Below are 18,208 nucleotides of genomic sequence, written 5' to 3'. Positions count from 1 at the left end.
GGTCCTCGAGGATTATGCTACCCGGTATGTTCCCTTGTGCTCAACTACATCCAAAGCCATCGTGTGGGAATTTTTAGGGGTCTTTGCAAACTCAGCATCCCCAAGGAAGTCTTAATGGACCAAGGGACACCCTTTACCTCAGAGACATTCAGGGAAATGACCAAATTATTCAAAAAAAAGGATCTAAAAACCATGGTGTATCATCCTCAAACCGACGGTCTCATAGAGAGGTTTAATCAGACTCTAAAACAAATGCTTCACAAAGTGGTCAGCAAGGATGGAAGGAACTGGGATCAGCTCCTCCCTCACTCTTCCTGCATATTGAGAAGTTTCACAAGCCTCTACAGGGTTCTCTCCTTTTGAATTATTATATGGATGACAACCCTGGGGCATATTAGATATTTTAAAAGAAGGGTGGGAAGAAAGGCTCTTCCCTCAACAAATATATTAGAAAATATCACACAGTTACACAATAGATTGGGAAAAATTCACCCCATACTAAAACGTCACATGGAAGAGGAGAAAGCAGCACAGGTTCGATATTATAACTGAGGCACGTCTCACTGAGAATTCCACCCGGGAGATCAAGTCATGGTCCTAGTCCCTACCTCCCATTCTAAATTACTAGCCCGTTGGCAAGGTCCATACAAAGTTAAGAAGAGGAAAGAACTCATTGACTATTTGGTGAAACAGTCCAATTGTCGACCGAGTGAGTGGGTATATCATGTAAATCTGCTGACGCCGTGGAAGGACAAGGATCCAGATCCCTCCTCCGGGCAGCCACGCTCACTCTTTATTCATAGATAGAACCTTAACTTCAGTCCAGATTTACAGTAAGTCCAAGACAAAGACAGGAGCTAGAATCAATTATCCTGTCCGTAGTGAGTGAAAAACCCGGAAGGACCTCTCTAATTGTACAAAATATCGTGACAGAACCCGGGGTTATAGTATGAGAACACCTTTTTCAACTTCCCGAGGCAAAAAGAGCTGAAGTAGAACTTAAGATCAAGCGTGTATAGGAATTAGGAGTTATAGAGGAAAGTTATAGCCCCTGGTCCAGCCCTATAGTCTTGGTCAGTAAGCCTGACGAAAGTTGGAGGTTTTGCAATGACTTCCGTCGACTTAATCAGGTCTCACAGTTTGATGTCTATACGATGCCACAAGTGGACGACCTCCTCGAGAGACTAGGTCAGGCTAAATACTTGACCACACTTGACATGACAAAGGGGTATTGGCAGGTTCTTTTGACAGACTCTGTGAAGGTTAAGACTGCGTTTAGTACCCCTAGCTGGCACTGGCAGTATTGTGTCCTTCCATTTGGGTTACACAGAGCCCCTGCAACATCTAGTGGATAAAGTAATACGTTCTGATGATTCATATAGTGCTGCCTACCTTGATGTTGTCATCTATTACAGCACATAGAAGGAACACCTACAGCAGGTCTGAGCTGTACTACGGACACTTGGTGAGGCCAGGCTTCGGATTAATCCCAAGAAATGCTTCTTCGGGTTAAACAAAGCTAAATATTTAGGCTACCTTGTGGGTTGCGGTACCGTGAAGCCACAGTGCTCTGAGATAGATGCCATATAGATTGAAAAGATCCCATCCATCAACCAAGTGGCAGATCCAAGCCTTTCTCGGGTTAGCAGGATACTGTTAACCATTATGTGTGCGTATGCGCATTGATATGGTTTTCTAAGTTATACAACAAGTAAATAAGAAAAAAAACATGGAAAGCGGTTATGATACAGCGTTTCTCAATTTTATATAAGGTAGAATGTGTAAGAGACAACAACTGGCGACGAGTTTTACATGCACCTTTGTTTTCACCATACTATCGAACCAAACACTGAATTTGTACAGAGCTATTTGAGAGGTATTTTCAAGAAAGCAATGGGGAGGAACAAGCATCAAAAAGCAGGTGCATTTGCAGGAGTCTCTTTACCCAGGATACGCTGCGCAAAAAGGAGCTGTGAGTAAAACAAATTAAACAAGTGAAAAAAAAAGTGAACAGAGTAGAGAAGAAAATGTCTGGTTGTGTGGGGAAAATGGACAGTTTTGATAGTTCGGTGGAAGACTGGGCCACAGATATGGAAAGACTAGAATAGTACTGCCTGGCGAACAAGATTAATGACGGAAAGAAAGTTGCCATATTACTTAGCTTGATGAGAGCTAGAACCTACAACTTGCTTCGCAGTTTAGTGACACCAGCAAAACCAGCCGAGAAAACATTCAACCAAATAGTGGAAGTCCCGCAAAATCATTTGAACCCTAAACTGCTTGTAATTGCAGAGCATTTTCGCTTTCATAAACGTAACCAAACAAAGACGGAAACTGTAACGGAGTACGTAGCAGAACTGAGAAGGCTCGCAGAGCACTGTGAATTTGGAGAAAACTTGTCAGATTCTTTAACACTAGAATTACCAGAGCCTACGAAAAAACTCGTATATCCGGCCCACCTTAAATCGCTTCTTAAATCCATTCACACCTCTCCGCCAGCATCCTTTGTCCTCTAAATGTGCTGATAAAAGACAAGCTGCCAGCAGCCGGCTATTCCATCCCCCCATCGACTTAGAACGTGAGCGAAGTTTTCCCAGCTCACGCCTTGATTGATTATGTGGGAGTGAAGTGGAGTTTTACAGTGGAAATAAGAGATCATTATTCTAAAGTAATCTGTGTAAACACATTGTTAAAACAGAAACTTTGTCATATTTTAGTAATAAATGTTACAAAATGTAGTAGGCATAAACTATAGAATGTGTAAAGCCCGAGTTCCAAAGATCAAATAAACACTTTCACAAAAGCTTCAAGGACAATACAACAGCCTCCGTGGCGTAGCGCGTTAAGATTTGCCTCTTAGAGCACAACAGCCCTGCTGCCTTTCAGACCTGAGTTTGATTCCCCGCTAGGGATAAAATGTTGCTTTTTTTTTTTTCTTTTTAACCTCAAACGGACATAAAATTTATAAATTGGTATGCACTGTCAGTTAATGAGATCGTTATATTTTCATGTGGGATGCTCCTTTTAAAATATTTTTTTAACAATTGAGACTGCAATTAACAGGAACAACTGTCCTTATAACTGTTATTTTTATGATCCATAACACACAGACAGACGAGCACTGCGTAATAGGGAGACAGACAGGCAGAGATATATAAATAAACAGGGAAGGCACATGTACTGAAAGAAGAAAAAAGATCAACGTGCGTTCCTGCAGCACTGAATGAGCTCACCCGCTCTAACATCACCCCTCACCCCCCCCCCCCATCTGACTCTCTAAGTAAAAGTTTCTGTTTTAACAATGTGTTTACACAGATTACTTTAGAATAATGATCTCTTATTTCCACTGTAAAACTCCACTTCACTCCCACATAATCAATCAAGGCGTGAGCTGGGAAAACTTCGCTCACGTTCTAAGTCGGTGAGGGGATGGAATAGCCGGCTGCTGGCAGCTTGTCTTTTATCAGCACATTTAGAGGACAAAGGATGCTGGCGGAGAGGTGTGAATGGATTTAAGAAGCGATTTAAGGTGGGCCGGATATATGAGTTTTTTCGTAGGCTTGTGTGTGGATTGCACAATGAAAATATACAAAAACGACTCTTGACTGAGCGTACATTAACCTTGCCTCGTGCTGTAGAAATTGCAGTGTCAATGGAGACAGCCGGTAAAGATACTCTCGAGCTGCAGCAGAAGATCGCGACAGAGTGTAACACACATAAATTGGAAGCGACACAAGCGAGAAATGCACCTTGCTACAGATGTGGGAAAAAGTTACACAACGCTTCGGAGTGCTGGTTTAAAGACAAAGTTTGTCGTCAATGTCAGAAACCAGGGCCATGTGACAAAAAGTTCGCAAAGAATAAACAGAAACATAAAAACGTGCATGAAATGAATACTACCACATCAGACTCTTCTGAACACGAGCTAGTTTGCTTTGATATCTATGCACTTAAAGAGGCAGATAGAGGAATCTTGTGGGTGTCCCTTGAAGTGGAAGGCATGCCTTTTAAGATGGAGCTGGACACAGGATCAGCCCTGTCAGTGATCTGCTATAAGGATTATAAGGAACATTTTGCACATTGCATCCTGGAGACAGTCCCTGTAATGTCGAAAACATATACTGGTGAGAAAATAGCACCCTTGGGAACAATTAATGTAAATGTGAAATATACAGGGAAAACACATACATTGCCACTTTATGTAATTAAAAAACGGGGTGTACCACTGTTGGGATGTGAGTGGCTGAAGAAAATACAGTTGGATTGGCAGTCAATCAAAGCCATGCAAACAATAGAAAAATAAAACAACCAGTCCATAAATAACAGTTTTAAAGAGCTACTTTCACAGTATGCACAGGTTTTTTGGGATGGCATTGGCACATTAAAACATATGAAAGCCCAGATTGTATTAGAAGGTAATGTAGTGCCAAGGTTTCACAAGGCAAGGCCAGTGCCATATGCCCTACGTCCCAAAGTAGAAGCAGAATTGCAAAGACTAGAAAGGGAAAGCATACTGACAAAAGTGGAATGGTCTGAATGGGCGACAACAATTGTGCCAGTCGTAAAGGGTGATGGCAATGTGCGCATATGTGGTGACTTTAAGGTGACAGTGAACCCAGTATTAAAAACTGAACAATATCCCTTACCCCGTATAGATGATATATTTGCATCTCTGGACAGAGGAGAAAAGTTTTCAAAAATTGACCTTGCACAAGCATACCTACAAATGGAAGTGGAGGACTCCTCCAAAAAGTATTTGACTATTAACACTACTAAAGGCCTGTACCAGTATTACCGTTTGGTTTTTGGAGTTGCTTCAGCACCAGCCATATGGCAGAAGGCCATATAACAAGTCTTACAGGGCATTCCTGGTACTCAGTGCTACCTTGATGATATTCTTGTTAAAGGGGCTGATGACAGGGAGCATCTAGAGAATCTAGAAAAAGTCCTGAACAGATTAGCAGACTTTGGCTTGAGAGTAAACAAAAATAAGTGTGAATTTTTCAAAAATTCCATTGAGTATTGTGGACACCAAATTGATAAAGAAGGCTTACATAAATGTAAAAACAAAATTGAAGCTGTCCTGAAAGCACCAAAACCCCAAAATGTATCTCAATTGCGGTCATTTTTGGGACTGGTTAATTATTATCACAAGTTCCTTCCAAATCTTTCGACTGTTTTGCATCCTTTAAACAGTTTGCTGCGCAGTGAAACAGCATGGTGCTGGACTAAAGACTGTGAGCGTGCGTACAAAGAGGCAAAATCTCTTGTAACATCTGACAATGTGCTAACTCATTATGACCCCAACTTGCCAGTCCAGCTTGCATGTGATGCCTCTTCTTATGGTATTGGTGCCGTATTGTCACACAAGTTCACTGATGGGACGGAACGGCCAATTGCCTTTGCCTCAAGATCCTTAACTCCAGCAGAGCGTAATTATGCCCAAATTGATAGAGAAGCCCTTAGTTTGGTTTGGGGAGTTAAGAAGTTTAACCAATATTTATATGGGAGACATTTTACCTTGCTGACTGATCATCGACCATTGTTGTCCATCTTTAATCCATGTAAAGGTGTCCCAGGTATGGCTGCTGCATGACTTCAATGATGGGCATTATTTCTTGGGGCCCACACTTACACTATTGCATTCAAAGGTACAAAGCATCATGCTAATGCTGATGGACTGTCGCGGCTTCCATTGGAGTTATCACACCCCAGGAATTTAGCGGAACCAGTAGACATGTTTCAAATGGCTCAGGTAGACTCATTGTCAGTCATGTGCTCTGACATCCAGCGAGAGAAGCGCTACGACCCAACACTTTCTAAAGTTTATGAACTGACAGTTAAAGGCTGGCCATCCAAGGGTAATGCAACTTTATCAGCCTACTCATCACAACGTGACCCACTGTCTGTAATTCAAGGTTGCATTTTGTGGGGCACACATGTTATAATTCCGCCAAAACTTCGCACCAAGGTCCTTGAGGTGTTACATGAAAGGCACTTAGGGGCAGTAAAGATGAAGAACCTGGCTTGCAGCTATGTCTGGTGGCCTGGCATTGATCACCAGCTGAAAGACCTCATAAAGACATGTAATGGGTGCCAGCAGACTCAAAGATCACCAACGTCTGCACCACTTCACCCCTGGGAATGGCCCACCACCCCTTGGCAGTGCTACACATTGACTATGCAGGCCCATTCTTTGATAAGATGTTTCTTATTGTTGTAGATGCCCACTCTAAGTGGCCAGAGGTTTTCTGTACCACTAAAGCAACTGCCATAAAGACTGTGGAACTCCTACATAACTTGTTCTCGCATACAGGAGTACCAGAACAAATAGTAAGTGATAATGGTAGCCAGTTCTTGTCTGAAGAGTTTAAAACCTTCCTCAAGAAAAATGGAATACAACACATTACCACAGCACCATACCAACCTACAACGAATGGTCTTGCTGAGCGTTTTGTGCAGTCCTTCAAACAGTCCATTACGGCAATGTCCTCTGAAGGAATATCACTACAGCACAAAGTGTCCAAGTTTTTACTGGCTTATCGTAACAGCACCCATTCGACTACCGGACAAACACCTGCAATACTTTTTCTAGGCCGTCCCCTGAGATCTCGCCTGGACTTGATGAAACCTGACCTACGTAGGGATGTCCAACAGAAGCAGGCCACCTGTAATCAGAGTCAAAAGTCACAAACCGTGCGTACCTTTTGTGTGGGTCAGAGAGTTTTGGCTCGCGATTATCATAACAATGGCCAGTCATGGCAGCAAGGTGTCATTGCCTCACAGACAGGACCACTTACTTATACTGTAGACATTGGGGATGATATTGTCTGGCGTCGACATACAGATCAATTGTTAAGACACTACTCCTTCTGACAACCACCAACAGGAAGAAATTACACAGCCAACTGCATCGCAGGACATGGCTGTACCAGAATGTGATGGTCAGGAGTCCACCATCACCACAGACAACCAGGAAACACCGCAGCCTGAGAGTCAGGACTCAGTTGGTAGTTCTGGCTCAACATGCACTAGATGTTACCCTGACAGAGTTATGGAAACCTCCTAAAAGATTTGAATGTTAAATTTTATATGCTGCTATAGTTAAAAATATTTGTGAGAATATATATATATATATATATTTTTTGATATAGCTTCAGTGCTGTGTGGGAGGAGTTGTTATGTACATTGTGTTAGTGGATCTACTTTTTTGTGGTGTATGTATACTGTTAACCATTATGTGTGCATATGCGCATTGATATGGTTTTCTTAGTTATACAACAAGTAAATAAAAAGAAAAACATGGAAAGTGGTTATAATACATGTTTCTCAATTTTATATAAGGTAGAATGTGTAAGACACAACAGATACTACCACTGGTTTGTGCCCCGGTTCTTGTAGAGAGCGGCGCCCTTGATGGATTTTACAAAGAAAAGTGCCCCGAACAATGTGGTATGATCTGATAGGACGGAGGCTGCATTTAGTGACTTAAAATAAGCCCTTACATCAGCACTGGTTTTGAGGACACCTAACTTTTCCCTACCTTTTATTCTCCAAACAGACACTTCGTACACAGGTCTGGGAGACGTGCTGAGCCAGAACGTCGATGGTGTTGAACATCCTATTATGTTCCTGACTTGGAAACTGTTGGAACGAGACATCAGGCATGCAGCGGTGGAGTGGGAGGCCTTGGCGATCAAATGGGCAATTACTCAGCTGAGGTACTACCTCTTGGGTCAGGAGTTCACCCTTGTCAAAGATCATGCACCATTACAGTGGATGGCCTTGCACGAGGAGTCGAATCCATGAGTCACCAGGTGGTTTCTTGACCTGCAACCCTACAAGTTTTTGCTCATTCATCGTTGAGGCTCTCTTCATGCCAACGCCGATGCTCTTTCTTGGGTGTACATAGGTGTCACACAACCTGGGAATGTTAGGTAATATTGTCATGGAGACAATAGTTACAAATGTTTTGAAATTGTGGTGCCATTTAGGGCAACAAATATTATACCATAGCAAAACACTACAAAACTTCAAATTATCAACATGCTTTAAATGCAAAAGGTAATGTTAAATTAGAAACCACTGAAATATGGAAAGACTACTGACCATGACAGTTTAGCCTTTATTGTCAAAATAGTTGGAACCCTGATGCTTAGTCCTTTGTGTTATATTTAGCCTTTTACAATGTGGCATCTATTGAGGATTCTAGCTTTCAAATTTGCATCTTTAAATTGCGACCTCTTCCGAGTCCCAGTGCCTAAGTATCGTTACTGTTTTCACTGTGCATATAATAACTGTCAATTATTACAATATTTAATAAACAAAATTAATTATCTGTCTGTTTGATGAAGAAAATAAAATAAAAAACTGAAAATGCTCCAATTATCAAAACAGTTAGTTCCTGAATGTTTGAGATTTCTGCAGTGTTGTTACATCCACATATAAAGAATCGAGAAACTCATGTAACAGAGATGGACTGGGGGGGCGGGGGGGGGGTAGAGTGAAGCAGTTCAAACTGTTCAAAACTCTAACACAAGGATGGATTATTTCTGCTACACATGACACCTACTTTCTCCCTCCAGGTAAAATAAAACGGATCACTTACTTTTACTTTTCCTTCCAGATGTGAAATGTGCTTCTCATATCTCATATCTCACTGCTATAAGTTATCCAACCTTCAGGCGCAGCTGCAGTTTCACATCACAATGCCAGAGCCTTTTTCAAATGGTAATGAATTATATTTATTGGTAATACAAATGTATTTGTTAATTACTTGCATGTAATATTTAAAAAAGAACTGAAATGCATGTATCACATGTTCATCATACTCATGATTAGTTCACTTTGCATGTGACACTGTACAGAAACAAAACCTGTCAGGCACACAGCCTTGGAAGCTGTTAGGACACTCTGTGGAGATTCTGTGGTGGGAATGCTTAACCCAGCACAGAAGCTGGAGAGCAGAGTGTCACCTGATGAAGCACCAATGGCTGCCTGAAACAAAGTTTGGGGTCTGACCCACAGGTCTGGCAGGACAGGAGCCATAATGAACAGGCAAAACAAGTGCTATCTAAAAGTGACAGGTAAAATCACAAGCTGGAGTTCGATAAATAAAAGAAAAGGCAAAGTTAATAGGTGTAAATCACAGTTGAGTATTTACCTCTTTGTATGATAAAGGTGTTTATCACTCATGTTTATTGCATGACTACAGCTGAAGAAAAAATATCATACTTGAAGACTTGAAACATATGAGAAGAGAGAAGTGGAATTCATCTTCTAAGTGGTTAAGTTACTTAAGAAATAAGGGGGAGAGCATCAAAAAGTTGAAACTTTTAGAATGTTGGGGAGAGTTCAAGATACTCAAAGGAGTGTCGAAAGGAACAGTGCGTATCAGATAAAAGGGGGCATACATCTAATGAAAGCATTTGAAAGAAAAGCTTTAATGATAGAAATGTAAAGTATATACAGCAGCAAGAAGGAGCCTTTAATGAATAGGGCTTTGCCATCACTTTAATTTACAGAAACATTGGAAAGGCAACATTAAAACAGCAAAGTACCAAATGAATTAATCTATAACATGTGTGTTGAATGTACTCTTAGTGTACAACATTTAAAATCTGACAATGTGTTTTACCAGTTATCTCAGCTCCTAATATGCTTTTTTATATACATAAAATCGTAGCTTATATCTACAAAAAGTATCACTGGAGAAAACCTATGATGCCACATGTAGGTTAAAACAAGGACACCTTTGAGCCTGCTACAATAAAATGATGGAGGAATTACTTTGCTAAATCAGGAAGTCTAAGGTATGAACCAGTAATCAAATTAAAATAAAATTTCACAATTCAGACATTAAAAAGATAACTATAACTATAAATGGTTCTATTCAGAATGTAGAAAATGTTCACTGAATACAGTGTTAATGGTAAGCATAAATCAAATCTTATTTAAGAAAGAAATAAAACTCTCATGAATAAAGACACCTTTGATGAATTCAAAGAGTCTATAGTTTAATTTAGACAACAACGGAAGGCACTATTTGAATCACATAAACAGAAATAATCAAAAAGGCAAAGTAAATCACAGAGTAGCATGTTACAATTAAACACGAAAAGCTCTTTTTACAGAGATGATTGCACTTGTCACAAAGATTCACTTTAACTACAATGGACTGGCCTCCATTAAGGTTTATTCCAGACTTTCTTCTGATGCAGTCAGGTTAAGTTCCAACACCTTGCAACATTCTGGATGCAACTTTATAAAATAAATGAACATTGCAAAAAAAAAAAAAAGAATAAAAGCAATAAATTAGTGTTCCATCTAGGGTTGATTACATAGCTTCACCTCAATCAGTTAATATACCATAGGTGCAGCAACACTCCATAAATTTGTATTAAATAAAGCTGCATCTGGAAAAAGATAGATATTGTCAGAAAACTTTAGATAATTTAGAAGTTACATTAGTGTTCTAAAGTTATTTTATACAAAAGTGCATAACCAAATCTTATAAACATTTCTTCATCCATTTTCATAATTATTTTATTTTATTCAAGGTTGTAGAACATTGAAGCCTACTTTATGTTGGCAGCATTGATTAAGAGGCAGAAACCAGTCCTGACCTGCACTGTAAGGCCCACTTACACCTAGCCACGTTCACTCACACACTGGACAAATTCTGGGGTGTCAATTAACTAAAAATAAAATGCAGAACCTGCTGATGACACATGTGTGAAAAATGAACAGCCCACAGAACATCTATACCTACATAGAGTAGGTAGTGCCTGTGTGCAGATTTGATACTTTGGAACTGTGAGCCACCATTAACTGCTCTTCCATAATGTAGTCTTACATAGTGAAAAGAGAAAAAGGGATGTTTTTAATTAGCATACTGTTTTGCAAACCTGAAATTAAAAGTCCTTCAGCTAGTGATTTTGCAAATGAGAAAAATACTAAAATAAGGTTTTGGGGCTCTCTAAAGGTTCAGTCACCATTCTGTGTTTACATGTATGTAATTGCCTGCATACCTGGAAAGTCAACTTTATTTGTGTCTGTTGTTCACATCACCACAGAGGTGCAGAGGGCTTTTTACAAATGTGACATGCAGTATATTTTCCACACAAAGACACCTATTACTGTATTTTCCCCAACTTGAAACTATAAAGAAAGCTACCCCTACACCACTTTCCCCCGCCCTTTGCCTTAACCTAGCAAACACACTTTCCTGTTCTTTGATACTTGCAGAATAGTTACATGAGTTTCATTTCTCTCTCCACTGCATTTATACGATTGCACAAGTTTGTCTTTACAACTGGCAAAGTTGCAGTCCTCTTTCCAGGACAAACACAACACATACCAAATGCCTCAACAAAATGCCCACATGATGTAGGAATTTTGATGATTAATAATCAATAAGACATTCTCCCAGGAGAATGCCATAATAATGTGTAATTTGAAAAAGACATTTTTAACTTGGTTAATTAATTATCAGTTGTGCCTTTGGCAATACCGATAATTAATCCAATAATTCTGCAAGACTTTTACTTTATTTACTTTAACTTTCTCTGTTGTAGGAGGCGGGTGTCTGGCCTTTAGACTTATATCAAGGTAACTGAAACACATTTGGTTTAAGGAACAAAATAATACAATTTATTGATTAACACAAGGATTATAGAAGTAAATATATGTATTGACATATAAGACAAACATAACATATAGGCTGGCTGTTTACTGGTATTTAGAGTTCTGCTTTATCTTGGCACAGATAAACAGTTTTATGATAACAAAGTCTTTATGGATGATATCTGATGCTGTGTGGAGTTTTTGCTTTGTTGTTGTTCTGGGTTCAAGTGGAAGATTCTTCATGCATTTTAGTGCACGCTTTCTTGTTGTTGCAAGATCCTTGTCAGTGTTGTGCTGCTACTTCCTCAGCTTGCCTTCTGCCATCTTTTGCCACTTCATAGGGAAAAGACATTACTCATTCTAACCCAAGAGTTTTAGATGCTGGTGTTCCTTTCTTGAAGGAATGGCTTCTCAGACTTGTCAGACTATTGGCAAACAGCTTTAGCTTGACAGACTGGGTCTCGGTTTCAGATTTACAAAGAGATGAGTATTTCACCTTTTCAGTTCCTCATGGAAAGGGCAGCTCATAAATTCTTAGGTTTCAGTAGGTCATTTGGCATATTTTCCCATCCCTGAGAATATAAAGAGGCTCCCCAGAGAGATTCCCTAAGGGAGTTTCAGAAGTGTCCAGCAAATATCCCAGAAAGCTTCTCCTCACTAACGTTGAGAGGGGTGGTGCATGTGCTTTTAAAGGAAGGTTGAACCTTTTCCTGATTGAATTAAAGTCATTTCCAGTTACAAAAAAAGTCTGGTAATAAGCAAGTTCCTCTATCCATCTTAATTGTCATCTCTTGAATTATAGGTCTTTTTCCTTGCTTGAGTCAGTTTCACCAGATAGTGGTTGTGGGTCCAGCGAGACGGGAAAGATCAATGAGATGACTGAGTGACTGAGCGAAGACGGTGGATAAGAAGCAAGGTGAGCCTAGGTTGTCATAGTAACACAAGGAACCCAGAAGTGAAAAAGAATGTTGACTCCATGAGGAAGAGATGCCAACAGGGATTTGACAAGTTAACAAGACTTTTGTTGGGAAACAACCATTTGGTGAACAGAGTGTTTCAGTGGGACAGTTGGAAAATTAACTGTTATGGTAACAGTGGCACAGTGGTAGTGCTGCTGCCTCGCAGTTAGGAGACTGAGTTCACTTCCCAGGTCCTCACTGTGTGGAGTTTGCATGTTCTCCCCGAGTCTGCGTGGATTTCCTCCGGGTGCTCCAGTTTCCTCCTACAGTGCAGGTTAAGTGCATTGGCGATCCTACATTGTCCCTAATGTGTACTTGGTATGTGTGTGTGTTTGTGTGCCCTGCGGTGGGCTGGCACCCTGCTCAGGATTGGTTCCTGCCTTGTGCCCTGTGTTGACTGTGATTGGCTCCAGCAGACCCCCGTGACCCTGTAGTTAGGATATAGCGGGTTGGATAATGGATGGATGGATGGATGGATGGTAACACAGCATGTCACTTGGACTTCACACCTCCAAAAGTTGTATCATTCACTGTTATATTTTAATGGACTTTTAGAGTGTGTACTGTGTGCTCTCTTTTTAAAAAGTTTTTTTTGGACACTTAACTATTTTAAACTACTTGGTGGATTTTATGTTGTCTGGTGTAATACAAGTTACTGTTTTTCTTGAAATTGCTGCAATGTCTTTCATTGTGTGTTTACTCAATGCCCAATTTAAAGAAACCTGTGTACTATTATCTTTAAATTTCAAGATTTCCCAGACTCTTAATAAAACTGGGTGGTATAGTCGGATATTTTAAATGTGTTTAGGTTAGATTATCTATAAGTCTGACCTAGACACCTGTCACACAATAACAAAAATTTCTCATGAAGTGAAACATCGTTTTGCAAAGTGTTGTGTGAAGCAGAAAACTGTGTTTAATTGCAAATTCAATTTCACATGAATCATTTGTTCATCACTAGTCTCATACTTCCTACTAAAAGATAGCACAATAGAAATAGTACATTAATATATTAGTTTCTAGACAGACTCAAAAAAAAACAATAAATAAACAAAGAAAAAACTTTCACATTTTTTTAACAAACTCCCCCTCATTCACTTTCTATTGTCTTATATATCTGTTCTCTGAACACAGAATATACAGTATAATATATATAGTATATCTTTGATACGTATTAGAAAAAATAATTGGCATTGTAACACTATAACACAATACATACTTTTACAACATACTTTTCCAGGGAACTATTGATTATAAATGTGTCTGCATTGAAAAATAAAAAATTACAAAAAGAGAAAAAATGAATGAGTAAGTAAAAATAATAGTTCATCAGTTGCACTGAACACCACTAAGTATTTGTAACTCAGAACAGGCACATCAACGTCAGCCTGTGCACAATGCATTAGGATGAGCAATTGAGGATGAAATAGGAAACAGGAAGTGTACCAATATGAAACCATGAATAGAAAAGTAGAAGTACAATACACAGGTTAGAACTTTAGAACAACCTTGACGAGAATAGCCCAACAAATTTGTTGTACCTATTTACCAGCTTTCTCCAAAATGACAGTAAAATATATACATTTGTAATGTTTTTCCCTTAAAAACAGAAAGATATTTCAGAATTGTAATGCATTTAAATGTTATTCTTTTACTTATATAATATCAAGGCAAATTGTACTGAGTCTGCACACACTTCAACAAACTAGCATAATGAATAATCAAAATAATGTAAAATAAGTAGGAAAAAGAAAAATACTACATATCCATGAATTAAAACTTCTATAAGCCAATGACAATGCTCTTTGTTACAGTGAGCCATAAAAAGCTATACACCACAAAATAAGTATTTTCTATAAAAATACAATAAAAAATCATAAACTGAACAGCATAAGGAAAGATAGTGCCATCAGTACTTCAAATTCAGTTTCTGAAGATTTTTTTAACAAAGCCTGCAATTTCCATGCTTTATGTCAAAGTGTTGTTTCTTGTATACTCAGTAATCTGCAGCGACAAACAAAGCTATGGAGAAAATGACTGCCTTGAGGGAAAATGGAACGAGGAAGCAAAATGAATGCAGCAAGAACACATGAACTGAAAAACAATGGTCTCACCAAATAAATCAGAGTTTATTTTATATAAGGTTGGCACATTTCCAGTCAACCCTCCTGCATGTCATAGTAAATTAAATAACTGAATGTTTTCAGGTCTTCTAACACAAATCTATTACTAGATAAAGGGCATCTTAGCCAATAAACAACACTTTTTTTGTACTTATTTCATCTATTGAACATTTTGTGTCAGAAATTCCCAGTGATAAAGGAAATCTAGAAGGCAGCAAATATTTTTCACTGCACGATATGGAACTAGTTTAAGAAATACTTTAAGAGAGTAATGCTATTTATTCTGTACGTCACCAGTACATAGTAATCATATAATTTATTATGACTTAACTATACATACTTTTTTTGGTGTTTTGTGACTTTTAGAGATCTCTAAATAGACAATATGTAAGCATGCTTCTGATTAACTGCACTTCAAATATAGGCTTACAATAACACACTATCTATATGTGCAAGTTAGAACTCTTGCCAAAAACATCTTCCTTCAATATCTGTAGTTGAAAATATTGCAACTAGTGATGACAAAGATCTCAGTAGTAGTTGTAGTCTCAATCAATTGATCTCTGGCACGCACTTCTAGATGATCTTAATGATGAAAAAGTGATCTCTTAATTAATTCATTATTCACAATATACACATTTCTTCAATATGTATAAATCATAGAGTCATCTTAAAATTAAATATTGTACATAAATATAAAAAAATAATTGTTGAACAATGTCAACAAGCACTGACCTTTGTTGGTCATATTGTTGGGACTGCCCCATAGTGAAACCATTTTGGGAGAATATATTTGCTTATTTTTCAGACAGATTTAGATATACAATATTATCTAAAAGTTTAAAAAAAATGTAATTTTCCACCACAAGGAATTGTGCAAATATTTCTCAGAACTTTGAAAGAATTAATTTACTATCTTCAAAAATAATCACTAAGGCTTTGTGTGGTAATGTGCCTGCCAGGCATTACCAGTTTAAAGAAAAATGTTTTAAGACAAGTATGAAACAACTGACAATTAGCAGTGTAAAGGCATTTACGGATTCAGGAAAAGCCTACTGGACTCCACGAGTGCCCTGTCAAAACGCAAGCATCTTCATAGCCATCTGCAGAACAAGTAGCATAAAGAGTTAGTTTAAGGCTTGCATTATTTTTTTTAGTGAAGGGGATCCTGAGTTAAAACAAAAGGGTAATTTACAACAGTAAGTTTGGAGAAAGAGTCGACATGGCCAGCTGTAGCATGTCGTGGGTGCGCTCTGTACATGAATGTGAGACTGCTGTATAATTTAATAGAGGCATTTTTGAGGTGTGGTGTTGTGCACAGTTGAAATGTGCATGCATCAGATGAAATTGGAGGTTGGAGCAGCATGACACAGGACTGGATGAAAGTAATGCCCCTCCCAGTATAAAAGGTACTTCCTGCCAGCAGGGGATATCTTACTTTCATTATGCCTTTTGAATGAATAGAGAGTGTACAATACTTGCTAATATCTTGTGCCCATTTTTCTATATATTTTTTCTTTTTCTTTGTCATAGATATTTCCTGGTCATTGTGAAAGTTTGTTGGATGTATTTATATTGATTGGGTTTTGACTCACTTTTTTTCCTTTTCTGTATATACATTTGATACTTTTTTGTACATATTGTAAGATAAGTAATCTCACTCAAGACAAAAAATGAGAGTTTGGGAGTTGTCCCCGTATAATATCCAGTGATCTTCAATGAAACAATTGAAAAAATGGTGATCAAAAGCGTAACAGTTGATAATACATGACAGTGAAAGGTGGTATTTATACAAAATGGCAACTGGAAGGAAACATTGGTGTAAATGACGTCATAACTGTGAGACCGGAAGTGGCGTCATCAAAAAGAGACCTGAAGTGATGCCATCAGGGTGTGACCGGAAGTGATAATTTATTTATTTATTTATTTATTTATTTTGTATAGCCCAAAATCACACAGGAAGTGTCGCAATGGGCTTTAACAGGCCCTGCCTCTTGACAGCCCCCCAGCCTTGACTCTCTAAGAAGACAAGGAAAAACTCCCAAAAAAACCTAGTAGGGAAAAATGGAAGAAACCTTGGGAAAGGCAGTTCAAAGAGAGACCCCTTTCCAGGTAGGTTGGGCGTGCAGTGGGTATCAAAAGAAGGGAGTCAATACAATACACAGAACAGTACAAATCCTCAATAAAAAATAAATTTTTTTTTGAAGTACAGAGCAGAATTTAATAGTAGATGATATCACATAATAAGATTTGGATAATTTTAGACTCCTGGAGACCTCATCCATCAAGCTGACTCCCCCATTTGGCCATTCCACGGCTGAAACAGTGTTGGGCCAGCCAATCCGATGAAAGGACCCCTCTTTCTCACGATTGCTGTGATCCTCCATCAGGGATGACTTTACCTTAGGCAGGCAAAACAACTTGGCAGGTGGGCCGTGGCACCAAGTGCCACATTTGAGTACTGAGAAGAGAAACAGAATAGGTGAGGGTTAGTATCCAAATCTAACTATCATGTTACTTATGTTTTAGTGCTAATGACTAACAACAGAGATGCAGTCTGTACAGTTAATCAGCAGCTCTAGTCAGGATATGCTAAACTGAAGTAGTGAGTCTTCAGACGGGATTTAAAAGCTGAGACCGAAGGGGCATCTCGTATAGTAGCAGGCAGACCATTCCACAGTTTAGGGGCCCTGTAACTAAAAGCTCGATATCCCATTGTTATTTTTTATAAGTGATGTCACCGGATGTGACATACAAGGACGTGACATCATCCAATGGGACCAGAAGTGATGTCATCAAAGCTTACCCGGAAGTGACTTCGTCTGCAAGAGTTGGAGGCAGAAATGATGCATCGGAAGAGGAGCCATTTTGGGAATCCAGAATATTCGGTGAGTGTGTTGGTTCATTGTTTTTGTTCGTGAATTCTGTTGAAAAAAGGGAAGCGGCATTAATACCCGATACAACCCCCTTGTCTTGTGAACTTTCACCCACCTCTTGGCTTGTTGGCTGTCTCCTAAGCATACGTGTGTGACAATATTTTTGTGGATTATTTTTGGGACTGTTAATTGTTTGGTGTGTCATTGCCTATGGACTATGTTACAAAGCCTGCATGATACCGTTTTGTCCCTTCACCTCTATATAAACTACACCTTTTTGTGAAACCCAATATTTTATCTGTGGTTCTGTGTCTTAAGTCAGTCTGCAGTTTGGCGTTCACATTCCCACTACATGGGGTGTTTCACTCTGCCATTTCGGTTTCTGTTTCCCTTTGGTTTTTTTTTTTTTTAAGCAAATGAGGAACAGTCTGCTTGGGGCATTTTGGCTTTCTAAACTAAAGGGGAGAGGTGGGGTGTTGATTATTATTAATCAGATGGTATTTTTTACAGGAGACTTACTTAAGAAGTAAGGACCAGTTTCGGTTGATTGAATGAGATAAATCATTCACTACAGCTATACATAGAAAAGTAGAGGTGTGTCAAATTTAATAAATAAAACAATCTC

Source organism: Erpetoichthys calabaricus, chromosome 6, assembly GCF_900747795.2.
Source record: "Erpetoichthys calabaricus chromosome 6, fErpCal1.3, whole genome shotgun sequence".
NCBI lineage: Eukaryota > Metazoa > Chordata > Cladistia > Polypteriformes > Polypteridae > Erpetoichthys > Erpetoichthys calabaricus.
This window is presented reverse-complemented; position numbering follows the sequence as displayed.